Source organism: Amphiprion ocellaris, unplaced genomic scaffold, assembly GCF_022539595.1.
Source record: "Amphiprion ocellaris isolate individual 3 ecotype Okinawa unplaced genomic scaffold, ASM2253959v1 Aocel_unscaffolded318, whole genome shotgun sequence".
In the NCBI taxonomy this organism is placed as follows: Eukaryota; Metazoa; Chordata; class Actinopteri; family Pomacentridae; genus Amphiprion; species Amphiprion ocellaris.
This window is the reverse complement of record NW_026559498.1, coordinates 3,871-19,619: the sequence shown is the minus strand read 5'-3', so window position 1 is coordinate 19,619 and position 15,749 is coordinate 3,871. Positions and strand designations below refer to the sequence as shown.

The window sequence follows — 15,749 nt, the reverse complement described above, 5'->3', positions numbered from 1 at the left end:
TCTCTGTTAGACTGAACTTTCAGACAGTCCAAGGACTGATATCTTCTAAGTTCCTGAGTAGTTCTCTGTTAGTTTGAACCTTCAGACAGTCTGAGGACTGAAATCGTCAAAGTTTCTCAGTACTTCTGTTAGTTTGAGCTTTTAGACAGTCTGAGGACTGAAATTTTCTAAGTCCCACAGTAGTTCTCTGTTAGATTGAACTTTCAGACAGTCCAAGGACTGATATCTTCTAAGTTCCTGAGTAGTTCTCTGTTAGTTTGAACCTTTCCACAGTCTGAGGACTGAAAACCTAAACGTTCTTGAGTAGTTCTGTGTTAGTTTGAACCTTTAGACAGTCTGAGGACTGACATTTTAAAAGTTTATCAGTACTTCTCTGTTAGTTTGAACTTTCTGGTTCACAAAAGCCTTAAAACTTGTGACCATGAGTCTTGATTTCACATTTAGACCATCCATCTGAGTTCTTCTCAGACCTTCACCTGTGGGTTGTTTAAAAATCCTCAACAAACTTGGATTCTCTTCACTGAACAGTAAAGTTTGTGGAGATCAGAAAGTAACATTAGTTTGATCGATGCCTTCAACTACTAGTAGACTTTATCTGCAAAGCAGTTTTCTGAAATAAGTTCTTAATAAATCTGTCCACAGTCAAACCAAGAACATAGAAAGAGGAAATGTTTGAAGAAACAACTTGATGTTTTCATTTCAGACTAGAAAACGCTTGAAGACCTTTATCTGTTTTTGCTCTTTTTGATCGTTTTATTGTCTCTTGTTTAATTTGATCTTCTAAAGTCTAACTGGTGTCTTTTCAAATGTTTTGTCTTTAGTTTCATTCATCTTAAATGTTTAGTTTTGCTCTCTTCTCACCTTTTATTATTTTCTAATGTCTGATTTGATATAGAAATGTTTTGTCTTTTTAACGTTTAATTGTTGTTTTTTTTCAAATGCTTTATCGGCTTGTTTGAAAAATTTCCCTTTCTTTCCCAATGTTTAATTTTTCAATAAAATCTTTAAGGTTTTTCTTTTTAAATGTTTTACCACCTTTTAATATTTCATTTTCTTTTTAAATGCTTCATTGTATTTTTTGTTCCTATTTAAAGTTTTATTGTCTTTAAGATTTAATTTCTAATTAAACATTTAATTTTTTAATTAAATGTTTTGTCTTTTTAAAAGTTTAATCATCTAATTAAATGTTTTGTATTTTTTTAATGTTTAATATTCTTGTCTAATTGTATTTTTTAAATGTTAATTATCTAAAATATTTCATCTTTAATGTTTAATATTTTTGTTTAAAGAAATTTGTTTAATTTCATAATTACATGTTTTGTATCTTCTGTTTGTCTAATTAAATGTTTTCTCTGTTTAATATAATTTAATTGCATTTAATGTTTAAAAGTTTTATTGTATTAAATGTTTTTATTCCTTTGATTTAATTTCTTTTTTTAAATGTAGTTTATTTCTTTAATCTTTTTTTTCTGTCAAGATTTTAACCCCAACCTTAATGATGAAACAAACCCTTAAATCACAATGAAAATACTTCTGTTGTCACAATCATGAGTTAGTCAATTATTCAGTTTATGAACTCAACTTTATTTGTTTAGCACCTTTCACACAGATGACAAAACTAAACAAGCAAAGAGAAAAAACTATGCTAAAATTATGATTAAAACTCAAAAACATATTTAAAAAAAAAAAAAAAAAAGATTTAACATGGTAATAAAATATATTGTGTCCAGGGGATGGAGGGAGTTTATTGAAGTCTTCTTGGGCTCACATGGGAAATCATTTAAAATATAAACTTGATATTCAGTCTAAGGAAACTGCAGAGCGACAGAAGAACCAACAATATCTCCTGTTTTCTCCTTTAATGAGTCGACTCTTCTTGTGCTTTCAAACCAAAGAACTACAGACTCTTCACAACCTGCTCAAACTCTTGGTACAGGACCTCACCACACAGGTCAAGAAGGTTTCCTTCTCATTTCTACTCTGAAGCTCACCTTCTCCTGCTCAAACTGCTGTCAAATGTTTCTGCTGCTCTAAAGTCTGGTCTCCAGAACTTCCTAAAAACTCTCAAAGTCTCTTCTGCTGCAGGTTGCTATGTAAAACTGTTCCAGAAAACCTCACTAAATCACATGGAGGGGCCTCAAGATAGTCGTCCAAATGAAACCATACAAAAACCAAACTAGCACAACCCAAACGCTAAAGTCTCCTGCAGCCTACCAGAGAACCTCTTTAAACAGAGAATCAGGACAGGAACTCTTACCTTCTGGACAACCAACATCGGTTCTGAAACAAGAAAACAGAATGTGTCTGACCAAAAACCTCTGAAGACTCACTACAGCCAAGATAAAGACACAACTCAGCTGTACCAAATCCACTAATCACTGCACACATTAGCACCATGTGCTAACTGTGGCTAAAGAACCACATTTACCAAGACAACTATCCAGTACAAAGCCCTAAAACACACCAAGAAACACATTAAAGACGATTTTACTGCTGGAAGCTGCAAGCCAACACCTAAAGAACAAACTAAAGCAACGAGCCAAACCCTGTTCAGTGGAGAACAGAAGCAGAGGAAATGTTTGTCTGCAGCCACATAAAGCAGGAAGACACTGAGCTGCTCAGGTGTTCCTGATAACACCAATCAGCCACCTGGACAGCCAATAGGAACACAGCTTACTGGAAGTCCAGAGGGCTGGGTTAGTGAAGGAAATTAAATTTAAAGTTGAAGCAGATAGTTAACAAAGAAAGTTGAAAACCACCTTCTGATACCTGAAATCTCTGGGTTTTTACACAAAGAACACCTGAACATGTCAAACTGGTTTCATAGTAGAACCATCATTGTAAAAACGTCATAGTATGGTGTGTGTGAATCCACACCTGATTCATTGCTGACGTCTGACGTTACGGTGAGCGTATTGCGTCACTTCTTGTTGTAACTGTGTTGTGTTCTGTGACTGTTGTAGCTTATACACTCCATCTAATTTGATATTCATTAAATCTGTGTGTAGCGGTAATAGTTGAATCGTAACATACACTCGTTTTCTTCAAGCACCTCCTCAGTACTTAGTTCTAAGTTAATCTGTTATCTCTGTCCGCTAGCCTAGCACTTAGCAGTTAGCATGGCTTCTCCCTCTTCCTCTCCTTCTCTTTCCTGCTCAGTGTGTCACATGTTTAGCTACTCCTCTGCCTCCTTTAGTGATAACGATTCCTGTAATAAATGCAGTCTCTTTGTAGCTTTGGAGGCGAGGCTCTCTGAATTGGAAGCGCGGCTCCGCACCATGGAAAACACCCCGCTAGCTGTTAGCCAGGCCCCCTTAGCCGGTGCGGACCGCAATAGTATAGCTGCTAGTGTAGCTTCTGCTAGTGTAGCTTCTGCTAGCCGTCCCCTAGCAGCTCCCGAGCAGCCGGGAAGTCAGGGCAGCTGGGTGACAGTTCGTAGGAAACGTAGTCCTAAACTCAAGCCCGCTGTCCCGGGACACCACAAACCGCTTCACGTTTCTAATCGTTTTTCCTCACTCAACGACACACCCGCTGAGAAACCAACTCTGATCGTTGGCAGCTCCATAGTCAGAAACGTGAAGCTAGCGACACCAGCGACTATAGTAAAATGCATCCCAGAGGCCAGAGCGGGCGACATAGAAGCAAATTTGAAACTGCTGGCTAAAGATAATTGTAAATACAGTAAGATTGTTATTCACGTCGGCGGTAATGACACCCGGTTACGCCAATCGGAGGTCACCAAAGTTAGTGTGGCATCGGTGTGTAACTTTGCCAAAATCATGTCGGACTCCTTTTCTCTGGACCCCTGCCTGATCTGACCAGCCACGATATGTTTAGCCATATGTCGTTTCGCCGCTGGGTGTCTACGTGGTGTACTGCAAACGACGTTGGCTTTATAGACAATTGGAGGTCTTTCCGGGGAAAACCTGGTCTGATTGGGAGAGACGGCATCCATCCCACTTTGGCTGGTGCAGCTCTCATTTCTAGGAATATGGCTGATTTTATTAGAACTCCTAAAGCATGACAACCCAGAGTTCAGACCAGGATGCAGAGTTGTAGTCTTCCACACCTCTCTGCAGTTTCCTCTCAGCTGTCACCCTCCAGTAAATCACTTAGCTTTATTGAGACTGTGTCTGTCCCCCGACCACCAAAATTCAATAAGTTAAACAATTCAAATATAAACAAAAAACATAGTAACCACAAAAATCTAATAAAAATTAATACCACTCTTTCAACTGAGCGAAGAAACAGGACAATTAAATGTGGTCTGTTAAATATTAGATCTCTCTCGTCTAAATCTCTGTTAGTAAATGATTTGATAACTGATAACCAGATTGATTTGTTCTGTTTGACTGAAACCTGGTTGCAGCAGGAAGAATATGTTAGTCTAAATGAATCAACTCCTACTAGTCATACTAACTGTCATGTTCCTCGAATCACAGGCCGAGGAGGAGGAGTGGCAGCAATTTACCTCTCTAGCTTAAAAATGAACCAGAGACCTAAACCTAGTTACAGTTCATTTGAAAATCTTACTCTCAGTCTCTCTCATCCAGATTTGAAAGCTCAGAAACCAGTTTTATTTGTTGTTGTATATTGTCCTCCTGCTCCTTACTCTGAGTTTTTATCTCAATTCTCAGACTTTTTATCTGATTTAGTGCTCAGCTCAGATAAAGTGATTGTTGTGGGTGACTTCAACATTCATGTTGACGTGGACAGTGACAGCCTTACGACTGCTTTTAACTCAATATTAGACTCAATTGGGTTTTCTCAACATGTAAATAAACCAACTCATAGTTTTAATCATACCCTTGACCTCGTTCTGACTTATGGCATAGAAATCAAACAGTTAACAGTATTTCCCCGGAACCCTCTCCTTTCTGACCATTTTATGATAACATTTCAATTTACAACAATAGATTGTATAGGAGTTAAGAATAAATATCATTACAGTAGATGTCTGTCTGACAATTCGGTGACTAAATTTAAGGAAATAATACCCTCTCTATTTAGTTCAGCACCACTTACTGATATAATGGAAGGGAAATATTATAATTTTACCCCCACAGAAGTGGATTATATTGTTAATAATGCTGCAGCCTCACTGCATACAACACTTGATAGTGTTGCACCTGTAAAAAAGAAAGTTCTATCTCAGAGAGGACCTGCTCCTTGGTATAATTCCCGGCTGTGGACTTTAAAGCAGGCATCCTGAAAGCTGGAAAGGAAGTGGTATTCCACTAATTTAGAGGAAGTTTATGTAGCTTGGAAAAATAGTCTAGTAATTTATAAAAAAGCTCTTCGTAATGCCAGGACAACATATTATTCATCTTTAATAGAGGAAAACAAGAACAACCCCAGGTTTCTCTTCAACACTGTAGCCAGGCTGACAAAGAGTCAGAGCTCTGTTGAACCTTGTATTCCTTTAGCTTTGAGCAGTAACAACTTCATGAGCTTCTTTACAAATAAAATTATTACGATTAGAGAAAAAATTACTCTGGCCCTTCCTGCAAATGTCACAGATGTATCATCGAGTACAGATGCTTTAGAATTGGCTGTAAGACCAGATGGATATTTAAAATTTTTCACTCCCATACATCTCTCTGAACTCATTTCAATAGTTTCTACATCCAAACCATCAACATGTCTTTTAGATCCTATCCCAACTAGACTGTTCAAGGAAGCTTTACCTTTAATTAATTCCTCAATGTTAGATCTGCTTAATCTCTCTCTAGTAACAGGCTATGTACCACAGGCTTTTAAGGTTGCTGTAATCAAACCTTTACTTAAAAAGCCCACTCTAGATCCAGATGTTTTAGCCAACTATAGACCAATTTCTAACCTCCCATTTCTCTCTAAAATTCTGGAAAGAACAGTTGCAAATCAATTATGTGAACATTTACAAAGGAATATCTTGTTTGAAGAGTTTCAGTCAGGCTTCAGAGTGCATCATAGCACAGAAACAGCTCTGGTGAAAGTTACTAATGACCTTCTCATAGCGTCAGATAATGGACTGGTCTCTATACTTATTTTGTTGGACCTTAGTGCAGCATTCGATACATTCGACCACAAACTTTTATGACAGCGACTAGAACATTGTATTGACATTAAAGGGACAGAACTGGACTGGTTTAAATCCTACTTATCAGACAGGTTCCAGTTTGTGTATGTCAACAATGACTCTTCTGAGCATACTAGGGTTAATCATGGAGTTCCTTAGGGTTCTGTCTTAGGACTAATACTGTTCACATTATACATGCTTCCCTTAGGCAATATTATTAGAAAGCACTGTATTAATTTCCATTGTTATGCTGACGACACTCAGTTGTATTTATCTATGAAGCCAGATGAAACTAATCAGCTAGCTAGACTGCAAGATTGTCTTAAGGACATAAAGACCTGGATGACCTATAATTTCTTACTACTAAATTCAGACAAGACTGAAGTCATTGTATTTGGCCCCAAACATCTTCGAGAATTGCTTTCAAAGCATATAGTTACTCTGGATGGCATTACATTGGCCTCCAGTACTACTGTGAGGAACCTCTGCGTTATCTTTGACCAGGACATGTCCTTTAACTCACACATAAAACAAATCTGTAGGACTTCCTTTTTCCATCTGAGAAATATTGTGAAAATCAGGAACATCCTGTCTCAGAGTGATGCAGAAAAACTAGTCCATGCATTTGTTACTTCTAGGCTTGACTACTGTAATTCCTTATTATCAGGTTGTCCCAATAGCTCTCTGAAACATCTACAGCTGATCCAAAATGCTGCAGCCAGAGTACTGACGGGAGTTAGCAAGAGAGATCATATTTCTCCTATACTGGTTTCTCTTCATTGGCTTCCTGTTAAATCTAGAATAGAATTCAAAATCCTTCTTCTGACATATAAAGCTCTTAACAACCAATCTCCATCATATCTTAAAGACTTGATAGTACCATATTATCCTAGCAGAACTCTTCGCTCTCAGACTGCAGGCTTACTTGTTGTTCCTAGAATCTCTAAAAGTAGAATGGGAGGCAGAGCCTTCAGTTATCAGGCGCCTCTCCTGTGGAACCAGCTCCCAGTTTGGGTTCAGGAGGCAGACACCCTCTCTATTTTTAAGACCAGGCTTAAAACCTTCCTTTTTGACAAAGCTTATAGTTAGGGCTGACTGGGGGACCCTGACGGGGTGAGCTGGTGTTTTCATTTGCACAACTGACTTCCCCTCTTGACGTCCCTTTAGTTTGCCCCTAGTTATGCTGCTATAGGCCTAGACTGCTGGGGAACCTCTCTTGATGCACTGAGCCCTTCTCTAACTACCTATGTATTTACTATATATACCATTATTGCATTACACTCACTCTGTTTCTCCCTGTGTCCTTTCTCCGAGTGTCCCTAGTCCCAGAGCTGGATGCTTCAGATGTGTGGTTGTTCTCCCACCAACTGTAACTCTCTACCTGTAACCCTCTACCTGTAACCCTCTACCCCTCTAACTCTATCCCTCTACCTCTTCTGTCCCTCTCAACCCGCCCGGCCAGCAGGCAGATGGGTCCCCCCACATTAGAGCCGGGTTCTGCTCGAGGTTTTTTTCCCTGTTAAAAGGGTGTTTTCCTTGCCACTGTTGCCTTTTGGCTTGCTCTGGGGGTCAGGCATATGGGTTCTGTAAAGCGTCTCGAGACAATTTGACTGTAATTGGTGCTATATAAATAAAATTGAATTGAATTGTTGCTTAAAAAACATTATGGCCCGGCTGTCTAGGGTCACCGAGGAGCAACACAAAAACAGGACACTTTACTTTTTACACAACCTTGTAAGAGAATGTCTGTCAATGCTTTCAGCAGAATTTAGAAACACAACACTTCCTAAACAGATATTTTGAGGCTGTGAGGTTGAACGTTTTAGAGTATACCAGTGTGTTTCTTAATGAGAACAAAACTGTCATTTAATTGTTTCTTTGAAAGCTTCTTTAGTGAAAACCGGCTGGTGTTCTGCTTTGAAACAAACTGCTGTTGAGGTCTGTGTTTTTAGGTTTAACCCCACCGTTTCTGAATGAACTGATAGTTGTTTTTTTCCCTGATCAATGTGGACGTTATAATTGATGGTAACATTTACTGATCATATAATCAGCATGACAATATAACAGTATAACATTCTGACCACCTGACTAATACTGTGTTGGTCCCTTTATGCTGCTAAAACTCCTCTGACCCAGTGGTTCATCAGAACCTCTGGGGATGTCCTGTGGATTCTGTGGGTCCTGTGGGTTGCAGGGTGGGTCCTACCTAGACCAGGCTGATCCTGGACCATCCCACAGATGCTCCATCAGATGTGGATGTGGGGAGTGTGGAACCCAGGTGAACAGCTTAGCTCTGTCGTGTTCCTCGGACCACTCCTGAGTAGTTTTAATTTGTCCTGCTGAGGGAGGCAGCTGGCATCAAGGACTGCTGTTGCCATGGAGACTAGGGGGTTGTTTGTCCTGCAGTGTTTAGGTGGTGGTACATGTCAAACATCCACATGAACATCAAGGTTTCCCAGCAGAATGTTGCATTAGAACAAGATGATGGATGTTGTTCTCTTCAGCTGTCAGTGGTCAGAATGTTGTGGCTGATCAGTGGATCTGTCTGCCTTTACTCTGACATCCACAGTTATACAAAAATGTAGTATGTGTGCAGTGCAGAAGAGATTTACTTTATTGTATGCAGTTTCAGTGGTCCCAGAAAATCATATCCATATACAGATTTTCATTAATTCCAGGGCTGGTTCAGTAAAGATTATAATAATAACTACATCAGATAATTCTTGGTCGCAGTTGGAATTTTGCAGACTGAGAGATGGTTGAGAAGGTTTGCGGTTCTTGTTTTAGCAAAATATGTTAAAATAGAAGATCTTTATTGTTATTGTACATGAAATTATCTGCAAACCAGCAAAGTGTATCAGTGTGAGGTATCTAAAAATAAATAAGTAAAGAAAAATGCTTCTAAAGCCAATAATAAACTGAATATTTTGAGGGAATATTCTAAAAAGGAAAGAAAAGCTCCATTCTCACTCCTCTCAGGATAAACTGTCATTAAAATTGACTTTAAATTTAGCTTCGACACGAGATAAAAACATTTACTTTCATTACTTATGTTGTCAAGTTTTAATAAAGTTCATGCTACTTTTATAAAATGATGAAAGTGAATAAATTGTATTTCTGTGATCTGTGTTTGATTTCTGTCTTTTCTCCTTTCATCCAGATGTTCAGAGGGAGATGATGCCACATCTGGTCCAGCCGATGGAAGGTCTTGAAGTTCTCTAACTGGCCTCGACTGAAGATGGTCGTCTCACTGGATTTAAGGTTCAGATGCTCAGTAACAAACTCCACCAATGAGCCAACAGGGAGGCTTTAGGTTTATTAAATGTTGCTATGAAGGTATCACTGTTTTTCTTTGTGAGTGCAATGTGCTCCAACTGAAACTTGAATTAGAACTTTGAAGTAAATCCTTCCATCTGAAAGGATTTAGTTGCATTAATGACCTCATAACAATCTAATTTTTATTTCAGTCTTGGCTGGAAATAGAATCTCTGTATTGATTCAGGTAAAAACTGAACTTCACAGCATGTTGGAGCAAAACAACCAGATGAAAGACTGGTGAAAGATCTCACATCTCCTGATTTAATGGAGCTGCTTTGCACTTTTTACAGTTTATTCACCAACACTTTATTTAATAAAAGTCCCATCTAGTTTTTATGAGGAATGTGATGTTTTAATTTATCTGTGAATAACTGCAGTCTAATGGAACAGCTGGAGTTGTAACATCTGTCCTGATATTGATCATGAAGTATTGATCAGAATACTTATGGTCAGCAGTCATCCCTGAAGTTTTATATTAAAATCTTTACTTGTGTTGTGAACTTTGGTAAGAAGCAGAAACATTAGTGTTGCCATGGATACATGAGTGTTAAATTCTGTCCATGTTTCCATTTTGGGAAATGCAGTCCAGTTCCAGAATGTGGAGGAATTTAGTCTCAATCACAGTCAACAAATATTATCTGAAAGTCGGGTTATTGTTGTTTATCAGCACAATACAAAAGATTAATGTTAGAAATATTCTAGTTAAGACTCTAGAATATCATGATTTATGTAAATTTACCTCAATAATATGAATGTTCAGGTTAAGATTGTACAGTGATATTTATTATGTAAGTTTAGCTGATTAAAGTTTATGACTCTGCACTAAAATATGATTTAAATTGACATCATTATTATAATATTTAGGGTCAGACCCGACAGTATTGAGATTAAGAAATCAAATATTCTATAAAAATTTAAATACACTGAACTCATTTGGATATATTTAAGTGAGACTCTACAATATTATTTATGACACAAATCTATCTAAATCAAAATTTTAATAATTTTCACGCCAAACATTTACTGGACTGATTTAAATATTAAAATCACTCCTTTCTAATCCTCTGCTGTACGTTCAAACCTGAGGCCTTAAATAGAAACACACAAATATCTGATTGAAGGAACTTCTGCAGAGTCCTGGTTCCAGAACATGATGATAGAATTATAGACAAACTTTAACAAAAGCTGCCTGAGAGTTTACAGGTTTTTATGTTGGATTTCTTCAGTAATTTAATGAGTGTTATCAGCAAAAATCAAGTGTTCATTTGATGAACTTCATTTCCTAAAACATCCAGAATTGGAGCTCATATCTTTGGCAGCTGTAAAGTTTCTGCTCCTTCAAAGTTCACAACACAATGAATGAATTCCTAAAACACTCTCAATGCTGGAGAGCGTTTGTGATGCTGAAGTAGTGACCAGTTTTTCTGTTTCTTCTCTGGAGATGCACAATGAGGGACGTCTGCAGAGACTGAGAAAGAGTCTCACCACATCCTGACATGAGGAAAAAGACTTTATTGAAGACTACAATGAGAAAAACTATCAGACAGCAGACGGCTGCATTCAAGGTGAGCTCTGAACATTTGATCTGGAACAGGAATTCAATAACGGCAGCATGAGCTTCATTTCAGTCTGTAGCTGCTGAATTCATGGATGAATCATCTGGCACTAGAGAAGAAGACCATCAAACATCCACGTCAGCTGATGGAGGTCCAAGAGTCTCACCAAACAAACAACCTACAGAGTGAAGACCTCCAATCTGATTGGACGGCCTCCTATTCAGCCACGTGTGAACAAATGCCTCTAAGCTGATTTGTTTTCTAAAATAAATCTCGTTTGAGTCCTAATCTATGCCTGTGTGTTTGCTTCTTTACACTGCTGTTAACAGTTTAGGCTGTTAGATTGTTCCAGATAAGACAAGTACAAGATACTTCAGAGCCGTTCTACCACGAGCCTGACAGGAAGAACTCCAACAGCTACTGAATGTTCCTGTGGTCCCCTCAAGGCTACAGGAGGAGCCCTACGAGGACGAGCCGGTCCACCTGATGGCGGCCAGTCGCTGCGGTTCAAAGCCAACACCGACTACGTGGACTTCTACTGGACCACACGGAGGCCTTCAAACTGGACCAACAAGTTCAGCGACTCCCCAACTTGTGGGTCTGAGGACGCCGCCGAGCCTCCGTCCAGCTGGCCTCCTGTCTGTGGGTGTTTGAGTGCTGAGAGGTTTGTGGATGCATGTGAACGTTCTGTGTTGAAACAGCAGCTTTGGACTCACTAACGCCGGGAAAAACCAAGAGCTCTTTTATTTGTGACTTCCACTAAAAAAACTGATGAAAATAAGTTTGCCAGGGTTCTGACTGATAACAGATTATTAAATAATGAAAATAACAGTTTAAATATTCCTTTAAACAATCCTTTTAGGCCTACATTTCCTTTACACTGACTTCTTGGTATATGTACAAGTATTTTGGATGGAATATACCATTAAGCCCAATGTTCAAGGGTTCTGGGAATATACCATTAAACCAACCTTTTAGGTAAATGTTCCAGGATGTTGGGTAGAATATACCATCAGATCAACCTTTTAAGTCTACATTGGAAGATTTTAGAGTAGAATATTACTCCAAACCACCCTTTAGGTCTACATTTAAGGTGGAATACTCCTTTACACCAAGATTTTTTTTGGTCTACATTGAAGGATTTTAGGTGGAATATTCCTTTGAACGAACTTTTTAAGTTTATGTTCAAGGATGTTGGGTGGAATATACCATCAGACCAACCTCCAAGGTCTACAGTAGTGAATTTTAGGTGGAATATACCATTAAAATCACCTTTTAGGTCTACATTGGAGGATTTTAGGTGGAATTTTCTTCCAAACCGTCTTTTAGTCTACATTTAAGGCTGTTTAGGATGGTATATTCTTCCAAACCAACTTCTCAGGTCTACATTTCAGGTGGAATATTCCTCCATACTGACTTTTTTGGTCTACATTGAAGGATTTTTTCTAAACCACCCTTTCAGGTCTATATTTGAGGTTTTAGGTGGAATATTCCTTTTAACCAGAACCTCGCTCTCTGAGGATTTTGGATGGAAAACTCGGTTAAACCAACATTTTAGGTGCATGTCCAAGGATTTTTGGTGGAATGTTCCTTTCAGGTTGATGTGTGAGGACCTTGTAGGTGGAATACTTCCTGAAACCAACCTTTCAGGTCAACATTCAAAGATTTAAGGTGGAATATTTCTTTAAATCAACCTAAATTTCATATTTTGATCATTATCAAGTGAGAAACCTCAATCCAGACTCCTCATAATGACATTTGAGGTTTATGCTGCTGTTATTTGTTTAGTCCAGACTAAATGACAGAAATCCACAACTGTAATTTTATTTCAAGACTCGGTTATTAAATGTCAAAACAATCCATGTGACTCTAAAAACTCAACAGCTTTACAAACTCTAAGATTAAACTCTCCACAAGGATCCAAAATAAGTTGGATTTCTACATGAGAGCTTTAATTATTCTTCATCCACTTCCTGAAAAGTTTGGTCAATAAAAAAGACAAAAACTAATATTTTCAGCTGAACTAAAGACAGACTTTGTGATTTTTCTGCTCACATGTTGTGTTGTTGTAAACTTATTCTTTCAAATAAATAGCCGCCTAACCCCCTGGAAACCAGCATTTGTCCTGTTTTTGTGTCGCTCCTCGGCGACCCTAGACAGCTGTGTCGTAATGTTTTTTGAGCAACACACCATACTATGACGTTTTTACAATGATGGTTCTACTATGAAACCAGTTTGACATGTTCAGGTGTTCTTTGTGTAAAAACTCAGAGATTTCAGGTATCAGAAGGTGGTTTTCAACTTTCTTTGTTAACTTTCTGCTTCAACTTTAAAGTAAATTTACTTCACTAACCCAGCCCTCTGGACTTCCAGTAAGCTGTGTTCCTATTGGCTGTCCAAGTGGCTGTGTTCCTATTGGCTGTCCAGGTGGCTGCTTGGTATTATCAGGAACACCTGAGCAGCTCAGTGTCTTCCTGCTTTATGTGGCTGCAGACAAACATTTCCTCTGCTTCTGTTCTCCACTGAACAGGGTTTGGCTCGTTGCTTTAGTTTGTTCTTTAGGCGTTGGCTTGCAGCTTCCAGCAGTAAAATTGTCTTTAATGTGTTTCTTGGTGTGTTTTAGGGCTTTGTACTGGATAGTTGTCTTGGTAAATGTGGTTCTTTAGCCACAGTTAGCACATGGTGCTAATGTGTGCAGTGATTAGTGGATTTGATGCAGCTGAGTTGTGTCTTTATCTTGGCTGTAGTGAGTCTTCAGAGGTTTTTGGTCAGACACATTCTGTATTCTTGTTTGAGAACCAAGGTTGGTTGTCCAGAAGGTAAGAGTTCCTGTCCTGATTCTCTGTTTAAAGAGGTTCTCTGGTAGGCTGCAGGAGACTTTAGCGTTTGGGTTGTGCTAGTTTGGTTTTTGTATGGTTTCATTTGGACGACTATCTTGAGGCCCCTCCATGTGGTTTAGTGAGGTTTTCTGGAACAGTTCTACAAAGCAACCTGCAGCAGAAGAGACTTTGAGAGTTTTTAGGAAGTTCTGGAGACCAGACTTTAGAGCAGCAGAAACATTTGACAGCAGTTTGAGCAGGAGAAGGTGAGCTTCAGAGTAGAAATGAGACAGAAACCTTCTTGACCCGTGTGGTGAGGTCCTGTACCAAGAGTTTGAGCAGGTTGTGAAGAGTCTGTAGTTCTTTGGTCTGAAAGCACTAGAAGAGTCGACTCATTAAAGGAGAAAACAGGAGATATTGTTGGTTCTTCTGTCACTCTGCAGTTTCCAGTTTCCTTAGACTGAATATCAAGTTTATATTTTAAATGATTTACCATGTGAGCCCAAGAAGACTTCAATAAACTCCCTCCATCCCCTGGACACAACATATTTTATTACCATGTTAAATCTTTTATTTTTTTAAAAAAATGTTTTTGAGTTTTAATCATAGTTTTAGCGTAGTTTTTTCTTTTTGCTTATTTAGTTTTGTCATCTGTGTAAAAGGTGCTAAACAAATAAAGTTGAATTGACAAACTGAATAATTGACTAACTCATGATTGTGACAACAGAAGTATTTTCATTGTGATTTAAGGGTTTGTTTCATTTTTAAGGTTGAGGTTAAAATCTTGACAGAAAAAAAAGATTAAAGAAATAAACTACATTTTAAAAAAGCAATTAAATCAAAGGGAAAAAAACATTTAATACAATAAAACTTTTTTTAAAAAATTAAACATTAAATGCAATTATTCTATATTAAACAGACAAAATATTTAATCAAATAATTAAACAGATACAAAACATGTAGTTATGAAATTAAACAAAATTTTTTAAACAAAAATATGAAACATTAAAGATGAAATATTTTAGATAATCATTTAAAAAATAAAATTAAACAAGAAGAATATTAAATATTTTCAAAAATACAAAACATTAAATTAGATCATTAAACCTTTAAAAAGACAAAACATTGAATTAAAAAATTAAATGTTTAATTAGAAAATTAGATCTTAAAGACAATAAAACTTTAAATAGGAATTAAACAAAAATACAATGAAGCATTTAAAAAGAAAATGAAACATTAAAAGGTGGTATAACATTTAAAAAGAAAAACCTTAAAGATTTATTCGAAAAATTAAACATTGGCAAAGAAAAGGAAATTTTTCAAACAAGCCGCTAAAACATTTGAAAAAAACAACAATTAAACATTAAAAAGACAAAACATTTCTAAATCTAATCAGACATTAGAAAAGAATAAAAGGTGAGAAAAGAGCAAAACTAAACATTTAAGGAGAATCAAAACTAAAGGCAAAACATTTGAAAAGACACCAGTTAGACTTTAGAAGATCAAATTAAACAGAAGAAACAATAAAACGATCAAAATGAGCAAAAACAGATAAAGGTCTTCAAGCGTTTTCTAGTCTGAAATGAAAACATCAAGTTGTTTCTTCAAACATTTCCTCTTTCTATGTTCTTGGTTTGATTGTGGACAGATTTACTAAGAACTCATTTAAGAAAACAGCTTTCCAGATAAAGTCTACTAGTAGTTGAAGGCATTGATCAAACTAATGTTACCTTCTGATCTCCACAAACTTTACTGTTCAGTGAAGAGAATCAAAGTTTGTTCAGGATTTCTAAACAACCCACAGGTGAAGGTCTGAGAAGAACTCAGATGGATGATCTAAATGTGAAATCAAGACTCATGGTCACAAGTTTTAAGGCTTCTGTTAACCAGAAAGTTCAAACTAACAGAGAAATACTGAGAAACTTTTAAAATTTCAGTCCTCAGACTGTCTAAAGGTTCAAACTAAAAGAGAACTACTCAAGAACTTTAGGATTTCAG

At 37.4% G+C, this 15,749-nt stretch overlaps 1 long non-coding RNA gene across 1 annotated transcript; it reads left to right on the top strand.

Annotated features, from left to right (window-relative positions):
- Positions 1-9,647: 9,647 nt before the first annotated feature.
- On the top strand, positions 9,648-11,220 carry LOC129348516 (uncharacterized). The gene is made up of 2 exons (XR_008601081.1): positions 9,648-10,941; positions 11,005-11,220. It is a non-coding gene; the product is annotated as an uncharacterized LOC129348516 (long non-coding RNA).
- The last annotated feature ends 4,529 nt before the right edge of the window (positions 11,221-15,749 follow it).